Raw genomic sequence first — 21,521 nt, forward strand, 5'->3', positions numbered from 1 at the left:
CTCTCTTAATCATCATAAATCCTCCTTTATCATTAAGTCTCACAATAAAACAACTGTCCTACCTGTCACCCACACAAAACTCTTAGGAGTCATTATCGATGATGAATTAAAATTCAATCAACACATACAACAATGTATAAAGAAAACACATCAGAAATTAGGTCTAGTATACCGAAACAAAAGATATCTCAGTCCCGAGGCTAGACTTACCCTAGGACAAGCACTTCTCCTCCCCTCACTCCTCTATGCTGCTCCTGTTATAACAAATATCCAAAAAACTACCCTGAATAAACTCCAACAATCCTACCACAAAATAGCCAGATTCATCACCAACTCCCCAAATAACACACACCACTGCATTGCTTTAAAGTCTCTACACTGGCTAGAACTCCATCAACTACTACATCTCTATCAGTTTCACATGCTACACTCTATGCTCTTTAAACCATCCAACTGTCCATCTTTATCTCATCTTGTCTCTGTCTACACCCCATCTCAACCTCTCCGAACCTCTAATCAACAATTGCTTGACATTTACCACCCAAATAAGTCAGTAGGTAAGTTACTCTACAAAAACTCGGTGGCCATTGCTTGGAACAAACTACCCCTTGACATTCGCTCAATCCCTCACACCCCACTATTTAAAAATAAACTTAAAACACATCTACTCAATACCAAAATCTGCCCCTGCTATGACCCTACATAGTTCTGTCCTCCCCCCACATTGGAATCACTCAGTCTATCCTGGACATACCTTGAACTCTATCCCCACTACCACAGTTACATAGTATCTGAAAAAAAAATAAATAAATAAATAAAAAAACAACTTGTGCTGGCATCTAACTATGGTTGTTTTCGATTTGTTACTACTGTAAGACTAGTTTTATTTCTGTTGTTTCCTGTGCTGGTATACTACTGTAATGTTTTTTATTATTGTACTATCTGGAGCTTTTCTCCTCGGGTCTCCACTGAAAATGGGACAAAATCCCAGTTGGACTAACCCGGTTAACAAATGTCAATAAATAAATAAATAAATAAATAATAGATTATTCTACAAGATATCCTGAGGCAGTAGCTCTGTCCTCCATTCAGGCAGAAAAGGTGGAAAATGCTTTGTTAGAGATTTTCAGCATGGTAGGATTCCCAAAAGAAATATTGATTGCCAGAGGTGCCAATTTCATGTCAGACCTGATGGCTTGTCTGTTGAAGTACTGTGGGGTGAAGCACCTAAAGACCACCCACTACCATCCCCAGACTAATGGTCTTATTGAAAGGTTAAACTCTACACTCAATATGATGCAATGGGCATTTGCAGATGAGTTAAAGAAGGACTGGGACAAATATTTGCCCCATCTGTTGTTTGCTTACAGAGAGGTGCCCCGGGCATCCAGAGGTTTTTCACCCTTTGAGTTGTTGCTTTTGCATAGGGTGAGAGGACCTCTAGATTTGATTCAAGATGAATGGGAAGGTGAGTGTGAATCTCCTGCTGTATCCAGGACTGTTTGTAAGCTTCTGAGCCCCCAAGCTTTTCTGTGTTGGAGGGAAGCCTTCTAGCTTATCAGTGGGAGTGGTAAGCATTAGGTAACCTGTCTACAACATAAGGAGTGGTTCTGGCCCAGAATTTGTAATTATTGGCCATTTGGGCGGTCTTCCATCTCTCTCAACTTTCTGATTTAAAGGCCTGCATTTGCACTTGTTTCTGTCCTGTAACTCTTGGGCCCATCTCATTTGCTCACACAAAAAAAAATGTTATCTGCTTTTACTGTATTTGTGTTTCTTCCTACTTTATTTTGCTTTTGAGTCATCTTAATAGTACTCAATTGTATTTATTACTGCCTGGTGTAACTCATTCTAAGTCTTTTAGTTTAAGCACTTGGGCTTCAAACCAGTTGTTTTACATTAAGAAGGTTTGTGGTCTGCACTGTAGTGGCAGAACAGGTAGCCTACATCCTTATAAGTTGGGAACTGCTGATTGAGGGCTCAGTGTCTGTTATTCTAAAAGTGTATTAATTCTGGTTTAAGCACTTGGGCTTCAGGCCAGTTATTTTTCATTAAGAGGGTTTGTGGTCTGCACTCTTGTGGGAAGAGAGGCTGGACTCTGCCCTTCTGAGCTGAGAATTTCTGGTTAAAGGCTTATAGTGCCTGCATATTTGAACTGCTTCTTACTGAAATTGGTACACCTTGTTTGCTGTAGCATAGACTAGATCCAGGCCTGCTGAATCTAGCTTTGTTTGTATAACTTGAGCACTAATCCAGGCATTCTTTAAAGTATTCAATTGTATTTATTACTGCTTGGTAATAACTTGATTAAAGTGTAACTATCATTCTAAGTCTTTTGGATTAAGCACTTGGGCTTCAGACCAGTTGTTTTACATTAGGAAGGTTTGTGGCCTGCACTGTGGTGGCAGGACAGGTAGCTTACATCCTTCTACGTTGGGAACTGCTGATTGAGGGCTCAGTGTCTGTTATTCTAAAAGTGTATTAATTCTGGTTTAAGCACTTGGGCTTCAGGCCAGTTATTTTACATTAAGAGGGTTTGTGGTCTGCACTCTTGTGGGAGGAGAGGCTGGACTCTGCCCTTCTGAGCTGAGAATTTCTGGTTAAAGGCTTATAGTGCCTGCATATTTGAACTGCTTCTTACTGAAATTGGTACACCTTGTTTGCTGTAGCATAGACTAGATCCAGGCCTGCTGAATCTAGCTTTGTTTGTATAACTTGAGCACTAATCCAGGCATTCTTTAAAGTATTCAATTGTATTTATTACTGCTTGGTAATAACTTGATTAAAGTGTAACTATCATTCTAAGTCTTTTGGATTAAGCACTTGGGCTTCAGACCAGTTGTTTTACATTAGGAAGGTTTGTGGCCTGCACTGTGGTGGCAGGACAGGTAGCTTACATCCTTCTAAGTTGGGGACTGATGATTGAGGGCTCAGTGTCTGTTATTCTAAAAGTGTATTAGGTCTGGTTTAAGCACTTGGGCTTCAGGCCAGTTATTTTACATTAAGAAGGTTTGTGGTCTGCACTCTTGTGGGAGGAGAGGCTGGACTCTGCCCTTCTGAGCTGGAAATTTCTGGTTAAAGGCTTATAGTGCCTGCATAGTTGAACTGTTTCCTACTGAAATTGGTACACCTTGTTTGCTGTAGCATAGACTAGATCCAGGCCTGCTGAATTTAGCTTTGTTTGTATGCTTGTTGTTTGTTTGCTTATTTCCCTGAAACACTAATTCCACCTAAAAATGCGGCTTTTCAGTGCTTCTGTGGATCCCTAGTGATATCTGCATTGCTTACTGTACTTATTTCCATGTTTCACTTGCAAGAAAGTTACTGTTTGTCGTTTTTGCATTTAAGTTACCTGTAACACATTGCATTTAAGTTACCTGGCACTTGCTCACTAAAGCAATTATATAAGTCAGCACTAAAAAATTAAAAGCACTACACCCTCACAAACTCCCCTTGAGTACCTTGTTCCCCATTGGCCCTTTTTTTCAATTCTAAAGGACTTCCCAATATTATTCTAGCATATGCAAAGGTCAGTTGTGAATCTCCTCTCCGGTCCAGCTGGTGAATCTGGGAATCTTGAGGCAATGTTACAACTGCCTCATGTACACAGACAACACTCTCCTCCTCCCAACAAATTCCAACACATGTGAGAGATGCAACCATATCGCCAAACTGGAGGCTGAGCTCTCTCAACTCAGTACTGGCGTAACCAGTCAGGAGGAGAAGGAAACCACACTCACTATAATTACAGTCTCACATAGACCTACCACAACAGCAAACCAAACACATAAACACACAAAAACATACTCGGAGGCTCTAAATAAAAATCTGCCTAAGCAGCAGAGACCTCCAAAGCAGACACCCAAGCAACCGCTACCTCAAAACAAAACACGTGCAACACATAGCTCACAAAGCCAGTGTGCCGAACAGTCACAGCCCTTAAGGCTAAACAACACATCTGATACACTTGTAATAGGTGACTCTATCATCAGGCACACTGACATCCCACTCACCAGGCTGAACAAGGAGAAGGTCACGGTGAGCTGCCTGTCGGGCGCTAGGATCCGCCGCATAACACAAGCACTCAGGTCACTCCAAGGCAAGTACAAATATGACTCGGTCATTGTCCATGCTGGTGTGAATGACCTGAGACGTACCTCCCTGGACTACATGAAAAGAGACATAGAGGAGCTGTCTGAGCATGTAGCCCAGGCCGGTATGACCCTGACCTTGAGTAGCATCTTACCCTCACCAAGAATGATGCCAAAATATGAAGACAAGATGATCAATTTCAACAACTGGCTTAAGTATTGGTGTCATTCAAAGGGGATCCAATGCCTGTCAGCCTGCGATGACATGCTCGACAAGCCACGATGCTTCGCTAGGGACGGCTTGCACCTGTCACCCCTGGGCTTTCGGATATTGGCAAAGGCTCTTGCTACCCCCATAGTGCCTTTCTTAGGCAAGGCTCAAAAAACAAACCCACCTCCATAGGTATCACAAGGGATAAGAAACTAAGAGTAATGCTACTCAACGCCAGAAGTCTAAATCTCAAGATGCATGCACTCAAAACTCTCCTTAGCATGGAGAACATCGATATTTGTGCAGTAACAGAAACCTGGTTCAAGGCTCCCGAGAGCACCCCAGCATTACCAGGTTATACCTCATACCATGTTTTTCGGCCCCAAAACTTGGACCGAACCACAAAAGGAGGGGGAGTATCAATATTCGTCAAAGATACCCACACCTCCAGGTTGGTGGCACAGCATGAAGCATCAGAGACTATCCATGCGCAACTAACAGTGGGTAAAACTGCCTTCCAGTTTATAGCCTGCTACAGACCACCCTCCCAAACCCAGGAACTCCACTCAGCCTTCCTGAGAACACTGGAAAATATGAAGGTCTCTCCAAATACCATTATATTGGGCGACTTCAACTACCCAAACATAGACTGGGAGCATTACTCTAGCTCCAACACCCTAGCCCAAAGATTCCTAGAATTTATAAACTCAAATGCTATGGAACCACTTGTTACCACTCCCACAAGAGGGGAAAACATACTGGACCTGATCATCACCAACATGGGGACTCTATGCTCCAGACCAGAAGTGTATCCCTCACTGGTAAGATCAGACCATAAACTAATCTCACTGGATATTCACATCCCGACCCCACCCCCTGCCCAGAAAACCACAGTGAAAAACTCTAAAGCAAATTTCACACTCCTCAAAACTGAGGTGGAATCCTTCAAAGCTCCCGAGCCTGTGGAAAATACAGCCCATACCGCAGAATCCTTTATAAACACATTCTATGAACACCTTCAGGAATGCATGGATCATGCAATCCCAAATAAAACCAAGACCCAATCCTCCAATGGCAGACGTCCTGTCTGGTGTACCCCAGCCATAAACAAACTATACAATAGAAGGAGAAAGCTACTACATGATAGAGCAAAATCCCAAAAAGGGAAGGCATCTCTGATTAGTATTAGCAACAAACTACAGGCACTCATAAAATTGTCTAAGGCCAGCTTCGAGAGAAAAATTGCACAGGACACTAAGGATAATCACAAGGCTTTCTTTAGTTATGTTAGGAACCTGGCTGGGAATTCCCAGATATGCTCAGAATTAGTCCAAAATGACAAAAAATACATCGAACCCACAGACATTGCAAACATCCTAGCTGACAGGTTCAGCGCAAACGTCCCCCCCCTCTCCCCACCAAAAGGGCAAATATCTATCCCAGCAGAGTGCTGCCCCCCTGACATCTCAGATGCTCAGGTAAGAGCTGCCCTCTCCAAAGCAAAAAACACAGCATCAATGGGACCAGATGGTGGCCCATGCTGAGTCCTACATGAACTCCAAGAAGAGCTAAACCCAAACATAAACCTACTGTTCAATCTCAGCCTTACTACAGGATATGCACCCAGAGAGTGGCGTACAGCAACAGTGGTCCCTCTCCACAAAGGTGGTGCCTCAACGGATCCTGGAAACTATCGCCCCATAAGCCTGACTAGCTTGGTCTGCAAAGCTATGGAAAGGATCATCATGGACCTCATAAATAAAGATATTGGGGACCTACAGACACTGGACCCTACCCAGTTCGGCTTTGTTAAGGGCAGATCCTGCCTCTTAAACCTGGTCAATTTTTTTGAAACAGTCACCAAGTCCATTGACGAGGGGAAGCTGGTCCACACAGCCTACCTGGACCACGCAAAAGCCTTCGATGCAATACCCAACTCGGGCTTTATAGATAAGCTCACCAGCTTAAATATAAACCCCTATGTCACTAGATGGGTTGTAAACTGGCTCAAGGACAGGACCCACATGGTTAGAATTGCTGGAGCCATGTCAGACTCCAAACCAGTTACAAGTGGCATCCCACAAGGCTCAGTCCTGGGACCTCTCTTGTTCGGTATATATTTCTCGGAGGTACAGGCCAACAGGACTGTGGCTGACCAAGTTCACACATGACTGCAAACTGGGCACCATAATCGACTCTCCAGCCGACACAAGCATCCTCCAAAAGGGCCTCATAAAAACAGACAACTGGTGCCAGAACCATGGCCTCAAGCTAAATGCCAAAAAGTGTATAGTCATCCCCTTTGGCAAAAACAAAGTGCCCACAAATTACCACATAGGTGGTAATCCATTAAGTACAGAAGAAGTAATTAGGGACCTGGGGACCCAAGTTGATAGCAATCTCTCATTTGACAACCATGTGGCCAAAGTGGTTAGAAAAACATTTTATATAGCCCACCTAATCATGAAGGGATTCACATCTAGATCAGGGGAGGTCATTGTGCCTCTTTACTCATCCCTCATCAGGCCCATAATTGAGTACAATGCCCCTTTTGGGATGTACCTTACCAGACACCTGCAGCAACTGGAAAGACCCCAAAAGTACCTCACCAAGAGGATCAAAGGGCTCAAACAGATGCCATACGCTGCCCGGTTAAAGAAACTCCAGCTCTACTCAGTGGCATACTGCCTGCTCAGAGGCGATCTGTGCCTGACGTATAAAGCCATATCCAACCCAGAATTAATGGACATGCTGGACCTCAGAAAATCCAAATCCCATCGAGCTATGCGCTCGAGAGACTTGAACCTCAGCACTGAAATAAATAGGACATGCTGGAGGGACAGATTCATAACCCAGAGGCTCCCTTCACTCTGGAATAAAATCCCAGTCCAGGTTAGGCAGAGTCCCTCACTGACCCTCTTCAAGAGGAATCTTGATGAGTGGATGGGAGATCGTAAGTTTACCCCGGGTATCACTTCTGTGTCACTGTTAGACAGAGGCACAGTATACTAACCTCGAAAAAGGGCATAGCAAAATTAGTTTAAAATGGGTGGCGAAAGCCAAACACACTCTGGCTAGGCTTATAAATGCCCTAGGGCAAATAGCCTAGTATGAACCTATGAACAAGGAGTCTGTTGTGGTGTTTTTCCTAAACTTCAGGACATGGCTCAGGGAACTCATGGGCTTGGCCCAGAAGAACCTGGCAGAAGCTCAACAGCAGAAAATGGTCTGATATGACAGGAATGTTCGAGCTAGAGAGTATGTTGTAGGGCAGCAGGAAATGGTTCTCATTCCTGTCAGACACAACAAGCTACAGGCAGCTTTGGAGGGACCCTACAAGGTGGTAAGGAAGGTCAGTGATGTTAACTAATGGTAGAACTGCTAAGCAGGTGTCAGGGGCACAAATTGTACCATGTTAACATGATGAAATCTTACCACAATGGGGAGGCCTTTGGGCTATGTATTGGCAATAGGAGGCAGGAGGAGTCTGAGGGGTTTCTATGTCTACCGGGAACAAGCTAGTCAAATTCCAAATTACTATGGTGGAGCCTTGGATTGCAGGCATATGATGGGACAGTGCAGCACAGTACTGGGGTCAGCAATGCCAAGGCAGGCGGAATCTCAAGACAGGAAATGGGGTAAGGTATATCCACATAGGCTCAACCCTCTCAAGCAACATTTCTCAAGGGTTACTTGAAAAACTAGCTTCAGTTCTCATGGGAGGGGGGGTGTGACAAACCGAAATGCTGCTAGCCCAGCTAGCTGGAATTTTGTAGATAATTATATGTCACTTGAAAATATTAATATGGTTTATATAGAAATGTGACACTGCCTGCCCAGCTATCTGAAATTTTGTAAATAATCATATGTCATTTGTGAATATTAATATGAACCATAGGTTTGTCTTACAAATGTAAAAGAACTATATGTTATGTGTATATTAAACTACTGTTGCAGAAGTGTGTGTTGAACTGTATGTTATGTACTGAGGTTCAAGAATGTAACCACATTGTACCCTACTGAAAAAGAACAGAAATGTATGTAAACTATGTTAATAGCAGAAGTTGGAACATACAGAGTTAACTTGCAAACCTTCATGAAAATAAGCTGGAAAGTAGAGTTTTATGACTGTTTCAGTGCAGCAAGCAAACACAATGTCTATAGCTAGAGGTTTTCCTATTGTCTGGAAACAGAAATAAGTACTAGGTTCCAAATGTAAAAGTGTTAATTGTTTTACAACTTCCAGTTCTAGGCAAACTTCTGAGATATAAGTATTTTTTACATAGAAAGGTTAAATTCTGTTGATATCTATTTAGCCTGATAACTGGAAGCAGGTGACAAATAGTGATGTCATCCAGCTGACCCAGCAGAAATGTTTTCATATTAATTTGGGAACTCTGTCAGAGATTGGGCATTTTGTATTTGTCTTTGGACCTAGAAACATCCCCTCATCAGCACTTCTGCCTTGCTAGTGTTAAGTACTCAATTACAGTAATCTCTCTTAGAGATAGATAGGAATACAGTAAGATTAGTTTAGATGTTTTCTGTATTTATGTGAGACTACACTGCAATGTTGTTTTAAACTATTTCCTGTTATTCTGAACTCTGTTGTCACTGTGCTGAGTTATTGAGTATTGTCTAGTGCTTTTATTTTTTATTATTAAATATATTTAAACCCTTTCAATTGTGGTTGGTTTGTTTAGAGATATTTAAGCTCTTAGATTACTTGCATATGTATTTGGTGACACTGTACAGGCCACTCTTAAATAGCCTTGCAAGTCTTAGTCACACTTACCATTTGGATAATAGTAACATTACACAGTAAGATTGGTCAACTTTTGGGAAGGGCCTTAAAGTATCTGATAAAGGGTTCTGGTGGCAGTGGTAACTATCTTATGGTCTGGGCAGAAGCGGGCATAGCTAGTAAACCTGTGCTAGCCTTTTCCCAGGTGTGTGTTTGTGTATAAATCAAATCTCAAAGTGTTTGTGTGTGTGTGTGTGTGTGTGTGTGTGTGTGTGTGTGTGTGTGTGTGTGTGTGTGTGTGTGTCAGCAACTTGGGCAGGGACACAAAGAACTGGTTGGACAGAAAGGGTTCTTTAGGTTTTGGCTTGTCTACTCAGCTGAGGTCTTAACCCTATAGCTGTGCCAGTGGGGAGTCTTATTGGGGATCTGGAGAAAGAGGGAGAAACCATCTGACTGTGACCTCTGTGTGCTCTTAAGGGAAATTGTGCTTTACTTTGTGTGTACTTGTCATCCTCCCAATGTGCATGTCCCTCATTGGTGCTAGTGGTGAGAATTGAGGCTCCTTGATTACTGGGCCAGTGCAGGGGCATTACAGCGAGATTCACATTTAATGAATAAAACTTGAACTTGAGAATTGTTATGTATTTATGCTATGGTTGAAATAGCTGACAGATACTATTGTGTTTATACTGTAGTTTATATTGGAACTGTTGTGTCATAACTTTTATGACATTAAAAACTGTTGCAATTTCTTTCCCTATTTGTGCCGAGTTAAGCGACAAACAAATGCAGTTCTCTGTTTAATTTGCAAAATAGTAATATTTCTATTTGTTTGCCTTCTTTATTGCAAACACACTAAGGAGCATATCACAGCCTTCAGCACTCTGGACAGTGCTGACTGTAAAATATGCACCTGCTGCCTAGCTTTCCCTGGGGGCAGCAGATGTAAGAACACTGAGCTCATGTTCAGAGCACAGATAACACAGGGTTAAAATCCAGCTCATTCCCCTTTTTCATATGGTGTCAGGATGGCATTACAAAAGAAAATTTGATAAGTCCTGCAGATGTGACAGGCGCTGACTACAGTGAAGTATGTGTGTCTTCTAAAATTTTTATCATTAATGCCTACTTATATACAGTTGTACAACTACTAGCTGTTTTGCAGGCCTCACTTCAAAACACAATTTAATAGTGTGTCCAGCTTTTTACAAATGATCAGGGGTGGTTCATGTTCTGAAATGATTATTTCTGACTCAGCAATTATGGTAACTATTTGTGTCTGGCTGTATATCATGAAAAGCATGTGCTATATGCCCTTCACAGTAAGAACAGTTTGCACATGACATTAGATAACAATTTCATCCATTTTCACTGGAACATGTCACTAACAGAATCCCATAGGTGATGTTACAATATTCCATAGAACATGAGCAACGATAAATCATTGCTTTGAGGTAAAATGCAAGTATTATGCATAACTATAGTCAAGTCAGTCTGTAGACACCATCCATCAACCTAATACAGCCAGACACCTACAGAGTATTTGGATGGATATGATGAATACAAGGTGGGATGAACATACACCCAGCAGTGTTTGTTTTAATGGAACATTAATAGTCATGTTTTTGTTTATCTTTATTTTCTTTGCATGCTGGATAGCTTGAAGTGAGTATCATAGGGTTAAGGGAGGCTTATGATTTGGACAACAGGCTTATGACAAGCAGAACAAGGTTAGCTAAGTATGTGATAGCAGTGGGGATGGATATCACTTAATATACTCATGAGTGGGCAGCAATCAATATGTCTCCATGAGAAATCATAAGTTGTGAAATGTTTAATATGTCTGTGATGAAATATGTAATGTACCTATATCATCACACTAGGAAATGATAAGAGATGCATCTGGAATCAAACCCTTGAAAATCCTGTAACAACACCAACAACACAAAAATACATCAGTCAAGTGATTTATGTCAATAGTCCACGTAGGAATTTGCATTTTGTTACATTCAGCAGTCTAAATAACAGTCAGGGTAAATGTTTCAAAGTACTGCCTTTACTCTGCCTTAACACTATGTTCCTCTAAAACAGCATTGCGTGGAATTAATTGCACTAGTGCATGGATATGAGGAGATATTCATAGTCACTCAGCATTGGTGCATGATGCTAAACTCTTCACAAACACAGAGGACTAAAAGTGGAGGCTTTATTAGGGAGCATTTCTGCCATGTGTGTGGTGTGTGAGTCTATTTATTGACCACATTAGAGGTGTGAAAATGGTGTGACGGATGCATTTAAGGTGGAGGTGGGGTTACAGCAAGGATCAGCTCTGAGCCCTTTCTTATTTGCGATGGTGATGGACAGGTTGACAGATGAGATCAGACAGGAGTCCCCATGGACTATGATGTTTGCAGATGACATTGTGATCTGTAGTGAGACTAGGGAACAGGTGGAGGAGACCCTGGAGAGATGGAGATATGCTCTAGAGAGAAGAGGAATGAAGGTTAGCAGGACTAAGACAGAATATATGTGTGTGAATGAGAGGAAGGATAGAGGAATGGTGAGGATGCAAGGAGTAGAGGTGGCGAAGGTGGATGAGTTTAAATACATGGGGTCAATAGTTCAGAGTAACGGTGAGTGTGGAAGAGAGGTGAAGAAGAGAGTACAGGCAGGATGGAGTGGGTGGAGAAGTGTGTCAGGAGTGATTTGTGACAGACGAGTACCTGTAAGAGTGAAAGGGAAGTTCTACAAGAGGGTAGTGAGACCAGCTATGTTATATGGGTTGGAGACAGTGGCAATGACAAAAAGGCAGGAGTTTGAGCTGGATGTGGCAGAATTAAAGATGTTAAGATTTGCACTGGGTGTGACGAGGGTGGACAGGATTAGGAATAAGTATATTAGAGGGTCAGCCCAGGTTGGAAGGTTTGGAGACAAAGCCAGAGAGGCAAGATTACATTGGTTTGGACATGTGCTGAGAAGGGATGCTGAGTATATTGGGAAAAAGATGCTAAGGATGAAGCTACCAGGTGACAGGAAAAGAGGAAGGACTAAGATAAGGTTTATGGATGTGGTGAGAGAGGACATGCAGGTGGCTGGTGTGACAGAGCAAGATGCAGAGGACAGGAAGAAATGGAAACAGGTGATAAACTGTGGTGACCCCTAACGGGAACAGTCGAAAGACAATGATTAAAGGTGTGAAAATGGGGTAGATGGTAAAGTGGTGAAATGGGGGGACCAGGGGGAAGAACAAAGGGGATTGAATATAGGAATTTGCTGAAGAGAATTAGGAAAGAACTATAGTTATCCACTTCTTCAGCAGTGTACAATTGGATGAATTTGGACTGTCACCACAAAACAGATGAATGACAACAAAGGAATCATGTTTTATAGCCAACTAGGCAGAATCATGTGTGTCAAGAAAACACATGTGCAAAATTGAGTGCTATGTACTGGGCAATTTTTTTTTTTGTATGATATGTTTCTTTTTTCTTTGTTTGGTTTTATTTCAAAAAAGAGGAATTTGGGGAAGGTAAGTAGGAATAGCAGGGTCAAATAGGTAGGGTAGATGAGGAAGTAGGTGAAAACTAGCAGGACTAACAAGACAGATACAGGGATGGTGAGGGATACAAAAGGTTGGGAGACACCATGACTGGGGATAGGGAAGAGACATTGGAGGCACATGCCTGTCAAGCATGGGTACAGTGAGAATATAGTCCTTACCCTGAGAACTGTTGTCATGTTCCCCTTTTGTCAGACTCCTATTAAGTCACTTGTTTTTTTTTTCTGCATTTCCACAAGCAAAGTCTCTAGATTGCTGTGGCATGCACAAATGCTACTTTCTATGACCTCACTCAGCATGCCTGGCAGCTCCTGATATGTGATGTAATCCTCACCCCCACTAGTACTCCTGGAGGGTACCACTGCACCAGCTGCTTGGACAAAGCTACCTGATGTTGAGGGTCCAGGTAGTGCAGAGGCTGCAGAGGCAGTACTGCCAGGTCGTATCCCATATGTGCTGGGTGTTGCTGCAGCAACCGATGTAGGGGTGGCCTGTTGAGTTGAAGTAGTTGGCCTACTTTCCTGTGCTGGAAATCATTTTATTTGTTGTCAGAAAATGATGATATTAGAATGATGTGCTCACACAAATAAAATAAGAAAGCAAGATAAGGGTGGGGTAAGAGAAAAAGAATAAAAGATAATTAGAGCCATCATATGTCACATGCAATAATTTAGTACAATAAAAATATATTTTTACTTTTATTTAGCTATTCTTTTTTAAAAATAAATTAGGACTGAGAATTTTTTCAAATAATCCTTGTAAAACGCACATATTGCATATACTGTATGCCTTTAAAGATACTACAGATTAAGTTAACAACATGACATTTATTCCAATTTTGTTAAAATTATGTATTAAATATTTTTTATTAGTATGTATTTGTGAGATTTTAACCCACCCCATCTGAATACATTATTACACATGAATCCTACAATTTATGTATTTATTTATATTTGTTTACCAGGAAAGTCCGACTGGACACAAATCCTTTTTCAGAGGATGCCCGGAGAAAAAAACTCCACAGAAAGTTACATATAGATAACATGGTATACAGACTAGACAGTATAATTTTACAGTGGTAAATGGTGTTAGCATGACAAATACAATGGAAGATGTGTTAAGGTTTAAGTATATACATATACAAACAGCATACAAGATTACTAGGTAAAAGAATGCCTAGAATACACTTTATCTGACACTAGAGTTATGATCTAAGAAGAAATTAAAAATTTGTTGGTAAATCCTGGATTTAGTTAGGATTTTGACAAGGACAGAGCCAGTGAGATTTTAGATGCGATTTAAGAGCAGACTATGACCTTGAGCTATGGAATAAAGCATACCTGTTTGCTTTTACAGTTAAGATATGCATTGTTCATTTGCTAAGAATATATGGAAGAGCAATAATTTTAATAAAATAATGTTAATTGGTACTGCATAGATACCCATTGATTCTCTGAGTCTTTCTAAGCATTTAGCATGGACCTCCTTGTTCAAAGAAATCTCCCAAGCAGCCGAAAAATAATGAATGATAGTAAAAGATATATAAAAGCATTATGCATGCCAGTTTTGGGTATCTACATCTTTCTATGTCAGTTAATGTTGCTTAATCTGTATACTTACAAAACTGTGGTATGTCAACAGTCCTATACCCATCAAGCCATGCTGAGTTGTTACTTTTTGTGTCATTTCGTCTATTTGGAACAATGTCTGATTTGCTCCCCAGTGTGAGGAATACCAGTCACACTGGAGACAGCCTTGGATAGACTGTTTCAAGCCTCAGAGTTATACGGAGACCTGGTATAGTTCCCTTGCAGTAGCCTATGGCTGTAGAGATTTACATGGATTGGAGTGAATATTCATGACTCCTGTAAACCCCATCTTTGAGCCCTGAATTGGGCACCATCATTGCCAGCTCCTACCATGTCTGCAAAGGTCATCCAACAATAATTAAAGTGTTTTCCCACCAATTCATGATATTACATTTTATAATCAGTGTGCCAACCCACCCAACCATGCCAACTGCATTTGCACAATGTTGCTCAGTGAGCAACATTGTCAAACAGAGAGGAAGTTAGGACTTTTAAGCATTGAATTGGGTGGTATAAATGTTATGACTTGACACATATTTTGTGGACCTTACATACTGATAAAAGTAATTTGTACAATATGAGATTCAAACCTATGTAGAATAGAGAATACATATTCTTCCACATAGGTGTTTTATTTTCTCATTGCAACAGAAGTGTTTATCAGACATGGTCATTAATTATACAGACACATCAAAGAGTGAATGGTGCTTCACTTCAGTTAACCATGTTTATATGTGACCCGACAATGTCCTGATTTATGTATTCTCATGTGTTATGTTGGAGTAATGTGTGACAATATACTAGAAGTGCATATATTTGTATTACTTTCAGGTTAGATTTCTGAGTTCTGGGTCAGACCACACAATACATTCTATTTCACAGCTATTCTTATGTTGTGTGAATTGTGTAGATGACTATCAGTAAAGTTTGAAGTCCATCCCAGGACAGAATTTTTTTTTACTTATATGAACATAATTGTCAGGATATCCCCAGTTACACATGTAATTCATATGATATAAACTGCTATACTTTGTTATCTTTATGTAAAATTATTAATATATTGTTAATCTTTATATAAATTACCATGGAAGAGCGTTAATAAAATTTGGAGTGGGCTGGATTAGAACCCTGTCTTATCTAGATTGTGGCCATAAGCTTACACCTAGTGCCAGAGGGAAAGTTAGGCCACAGATGTATTTTTTATAATCATCATTGTCCAGAGTGCTGACCACCGTGCAACACTGCTTATCGTGTTTGCTCAAAAGAAGGCAAAATGACCAAACGTATCTTTTTTTGCAAGTAACACTGTATCTTTATTGTCTGCAGGTGTTGTGTATAAGTGCTGACAGCCTCACAATGTGACTTAATGTGTTTGCACAAACAAAGATGATAGAAATCACATCTTTTTTGCAAGTAACAATGTATCTTTTTATCTGGAACAGTAAGCCATTTTTACACACAGGTGAACAATGAGCAGATGAGACTGGCAAATATAATTTATTTGTAAAAAAAATGCTTAATATCATTTATGCTTAAAAAATAATGTGAGACTTGAAATATTGTCTAACTATCTTATGTCCTGTGTGTCTCAATGTCTTTACAAGGTGTGCTGCATACACACTTGATTCACAGGTGTAATATATGCTGTCCATATCATTCAAGTTGCTGACTGTGGAACAATGGTGCCAAGTTGGATTGTGCTTCTTAGGGCAACTAATGTTAAATTTTAAATGCTGACACATTTCACTGTGTATGCACTAAGCCATGCTAGGTGCAAATATTAATATTTAAAAAAGTTTTAAATTGAAACTATCATACTAATTATATTACAAGACACATGTGGGGAGTATGTTATCTCCATGCCACAGACACAGCATTGTAGCAGGAAATTAAATTATGTGCATACAAGAAATTTCCATTTCCACTAGAGTTATAACAGGACATACACTTGTACGTTCTTGGTTGTACGTGTGGCTTACATATTTAGTGCAATGAGTGATCACACAACCATTTAAGAAGATCTTTGCAAAATTGCAGCTCTGTCTTCTCTTTCTTTGTGTTCATTCCTCCTTCATTCATCCCTTTTCGCTGTTGTAGTCTCAGGCATGCATTCTATACTGTGTTTTGTAGTATTCTCCTTTAACTGTATGAGAAAAAGTATTTGACAGTGAAAAACATTTCTCAGCATGGGCAGGAGAGTTTGTTTACCATTGAACAAAAATGATAAACGTGCTGTTTAGTTCCATTTAAAAGCTTGCTAAAGTTACTTCTACACTTTGTAGGGGCAATCTGACTGACGCATCCATTGTAGGGAGGGTAGTCTGAATTGCTTTTGTGTCTTTCTTCTCCCAAAGGTATTTTTGGCAAGTATTTATATTTCTCAGATAGACAGGTTATTCATGTTCCCCACAAGTATTACTGCTAAAATTGTATTTACAATCTTTCTAAGTTATTGGAGAGAAATGATAATGTACATGTCACTGACACAGGTGTTATGCTTCTGAGATGGTCCAGGGCCACCACAAGGGGAGTGGTGGGCACAGTGAGAGGTGACTGGCAATCAGAAATTGACTTTTCTGTTGTAAATGTGCACACATTCTGATAATTATGTGGAAAGTATATATACCAATTTAATTCTGTGGTTTTGCTTGGTTTGTACAAACTATCATTTGTTTGCTGTTTTGGGGGTGAGGGAGCCACCTACCATTTGTGTGTTGCCAGAACAAAAGTGCGTTTCAAGTGCTTTTCTCTACAGAATCTGTAGGCATCCTGATATTTCAGTGGGAAACATAATAGATTACTAATGTGGTATTCCATTATTTGGACAAACTTTGGTTTGTGTGTGAGGGTCAGGTGGGTCAACCACATAACCTTCAGTTTTAATAACTGAAAAGTGTATTTCAACTGCTTAAATCTGGCAAATGTGTACATAAGCAAGACTTGTTAGGTGATATTTGTGTATTGAATCTTTCTCTATTTTATGCCACATAAGATTATAGCACACAAGATTACAAATCCATGTAAACACCCTTTCAGTAACTCTGAAAATGAAGTGATAATCCAGACATTCAAGCACCTTTCTGCTTGAGAAAGGACATGAGGATATGACTGCCAGATTGTAGATTTGGAACCAGTTAGTGAACAATGTCAATACAGTAGGGGGTCACACCAGGAATTATGATCAGGTGCATCATCGAACCACTTCCTGTCCACTGCCAGCGAACCAGACAGTTAGTGGAAATTGCACAACAACATGTGATTGATGTCAGTGCTGATATAGCTGGGAGGACAACTGTGTCCCAGGAGTAGCTTCCAGGTAAGCTTACACATGGCAAGCTTTAGATTTGTTTGTATAGTAAAATATATACTTTGAGTAATACTTCCTGGAGGATTTTTTTCTGTACCTATTAATAAGTAAACACACTTATATGGCACATTTGTTCATTACTCATGGGCTGTGGGTGGATATACAAGCCAAGTTTCAGTTACAACTATTTTTTTACAGGACATATACACAATTGTGAATTGTGTATTTACTGCTCTTCTGTGTTATCCCCATTGTGGTGTTTAATTGCCTTCCTATTCTTGTTTCATTTCTTCCAGGGCCATCCTCCCTACAAAGTGCAGGGTCATCTAAACATGGTAAGCATTTTTTTCTGCTTACTGATGACCATTCTTCAGATATATACATTTATTGGTATGTGTGATGTGAATGTAATGAGCATCATTTACCCTCTGAACATGAGCCCATTGCTCTTACACCTGCTGATACAGGGAACACTAGGCAGCAAGTGTACTTTTTTACACTCAGTGCTGTCCAAAGTACTGCTTGGTATGTTTGCATGAAGGAAAGCAAACCAATAGAAATAATAGTATTTTTTCCATTTAAGCAGAGAGCTGTGTGTGCTTGTCACTTAACTTCGTGCAAACAGGGAAGGCAATAGCAAAAGTTCTTAATATCATAAAAGGTATGACACAACATTTACAATATAAACTACAGTGTGAATACAATAGTGTCTGTCAGGTATTTCTCCCATAGCATATATGTATAACTACTTCTCAAGTTCAAGTTGCATTCATTAAATGTGAATCTCACATGCCCAAACATTTTGCCATTGTTCTCAAAAAGCAGTTGCTCAGTGGTGCATTACACAAAGAGGTGTTTTTCTTTATCCCATCAAAATCCATATAAAAACACAACCAAAAGTAAGGGGCTTATTATTGACTGAACACATATTTACTCAGACTCGCTTGCTGTCCAAAGTGCTGACATTGTGAAGCAGAGTCATTCCATGATGTTCTGCAAGCCAGCTTCAGACCACTGGATGTGTGATTGCTAATTCTGACATGGGGTGGTGCACAAGTCACATATGGACAGAGTCATTATGCAACACAATCAAACACATACACACGCAACACATGCACATGTCTTCCATCATATAGATTAGCAATTGCTGTTTAAAGCCATAATAATGGCTAGACTGTTATGTGATGCTGGCCATTAGCCTAGTAATGTCCTATGACCCTATGAACATTGCACACGTCAATGCTGCTGTCATCTAAATTTGCTATGTTGAAATGTGGATGTGTTGCAGACCTACAATAGTGTATTCCAATCTGTGATTTGAGATGCTGCTGTCACTTGATTGCATGTTCCTTCCATAACAGGTGCATTAATATGCCTGCTGAGAACTGTTGACATGAGGTGATGCTATGTATATTGCTGCCTTACCAAAACATGTGTTTTTGTAGTGTATATAGTATACCAACATTGTTTGCAGTTCTCATTCAACCATCACAGGGACACTTGCAGTATGGCACAGGTGTGCATGAGTATACCTACCACTATTAAACGATTTGTGAGATACAGCAGTATAACATTATACTGATTAAATGGGTACAAACATCTTGTTTCATCCACAATTTGTAGTGCTGCTGTATACGCATACATATAAGTAGTCCAGATTCCGTTGCAACTCTGTTGAATTAATTCTATGCACAATTGTGTTTCTATTCACAATGATTACTGAGGCTGGTCACCAGAAGTATTGTGTGACTGACAGCTTTTGTGTCAGTAACTGTTCTGTATGAACCACATCCACCTCATTTGTAATGGGTTGATACATGGTATCAGGGCATGCACATACAACTTTCAAGTGAAATACATATATGCGTATGATGTGCAATTGATATAATTACTTGACATAGGTAGAATTAAATGACTTTGTGAACATGTCCACTGTGTAACATGTGATACATACCCATGGTTGAATTTGGAGGTGTTGTCACAAATCATTTTCTAAAGAAGTACAAAATATTGTGAGGAATATACAACTAAGTGCAGAGCCGTTTATGAATAGCACCACCCATACTCAACTGTAGGAAATAGACAAGCTTTTAACAGAAATATTTGGATCAAACTTCATGCCCCTGTCTACACCAGACATCACCCAAAGTATACATGCAAACATTACTCAGTTTATTTTCTCAAGAGAGCAGCTCACCTGTGCACTCTCTAAAGCTAAAAACATGTTGTCAATGGACCCTGACATCATGCTGGGTTGCTTTTTCAATAACTTAAAACCTGACCTAGCAGACACAGTTGTATCCCTACTCAACCACAGCCTCAGGCAGGCTATGTCCTGGCAAACTGATGTACAGCAACAGCCATCTTTCTCAAAAGGAAGGACCATCACCTGACCCAGGGAATTATAGACCCATAAGCCTGTCTCTAAGACAAAGAAAGGATCATGGAACTTATACAAAATTAAAAAAACACAGGTAATCTTCCAACTGTGTACCCAACCCATGTTTGATTTGTTAAGGATACATCATGTCTGTTAAATCTGTCTGATGTTTTAAAGAAGATCACCAAGGGCATGGATGAGGGAAAGACTGTGCATCCCGACTAAATAGACCTGGCCAAGGCATTTGACACAAATCCACACTCAACTAGAACTTCAAAAACATTCTTACTGCCAATCCCTTCGCCTGACCTCTCTTCATATATGTAACCTCTCTCCTGCCTTTTCCCTCTCCATATTTTTCTTCTACTAAAGTTTCTTCTTCAGCTAGTTTACCCTCTCCCTCAGCACCTTGTTATCGTCCTTCCTCATGTGTGCTTCCTTCCATTTCCACATCTTTTTCATTATTTACCATTTTTCTTGATGGTCCATCCACAATTGTCTCTATTTTTACATGACCTTCATGCAGCCACACACCTTGCTGATGTATGTCCTTTCTTCCCACACAGCTTACATTGTATGGTCAGCATATCTTAATGTCCATCTAAGACCAGCCTTAAAAATAACAGTTGAAAAATATTCCATAATGTTCTTTTCATATTTTAAAACAGCTTCCAACATCCACCCTCCATTCCATAAGTTCCTCTCATCTCTAACTTTCATAATGTTATCAACAGTTTCACGCAAACTATGCATGCATTTTTAATATCTTTAAGTTTATCAGTTCCAAAGAGCAAAGCAATATTTTTAACAGTGGACAACAAAAACAAACCCAACTGCAGCAACCAAACAAAACTGTAAAACTGTAAAACTCCCCAAATCAGACAGAAGACAGCGCGATATGCAGCTAAATCCAAAAACTTGATGAACCAGCAAGTAATCTTACCAAAAAAGCTTTATTGCAAAGAAAGAAAGTTAGCGCTTTCATGGTAATACCATACCGCTTCTTCAGACAAACATGAATGGGGACAGAATAACTTATATACAAATAACATCATCTCCAACAGCTTAACAGCCAATAAAACAAATATTCATGCAGCCACATTCTCAGCCTAAAGGCATATGAAGTAGATAATATTTACTGGCATAAAATCTGATAAAAAATAATAATAATAACAATACAAATAAATAAAACATGAAAAATATTCACAAATATATAAACAAACAACAATAAATGCCCAACAGCCATTTATTCCTTAATACAGGCTTAATGGGGACATGATCATTCAACCCCATAGCTAGGTGTGCCCCCAACCTCAAGATCCACTCCAACTCAACCACCTCAGCATAAGTCACTATATCACCACCTCGCAGGCCTGGGCTGATCACACATAATACCTGGAAGGCAAAGTTGTGTTCAGGGCCAGTAGACAAAATATGTTTCGCTAAGGCACTAAAATCATATTGCTTCTTCATACAATACACATGGTCCCTAATTCTTTCTTTTAAGCTCCTGTTCATCTTACCAATGTAGAATTTATAACAGCACTGACAGTGTGCTAAATAAACCACATTCCTGGTGGAGCAATCAGCAGATGCCCTCAACTTCCACAAGTAGCCCATGGCAGGGTGCCTAAAGAACC

The sequence above is a fragment of the Protopterus annectens genome, chromosome 7.part0 (genome assembly GCF_019279795.1).
Source record: "Protopterus annectens isolate FY-2018-M chromosome 7.part0, PAN1.0, whole genome shotgun sequence".
Taxonomy (NCBI): Eukaryota; Metazoa; Chordata; order Ceratodontiformes; family Protopteridae; genus Protopterus; species Protopterus annectens.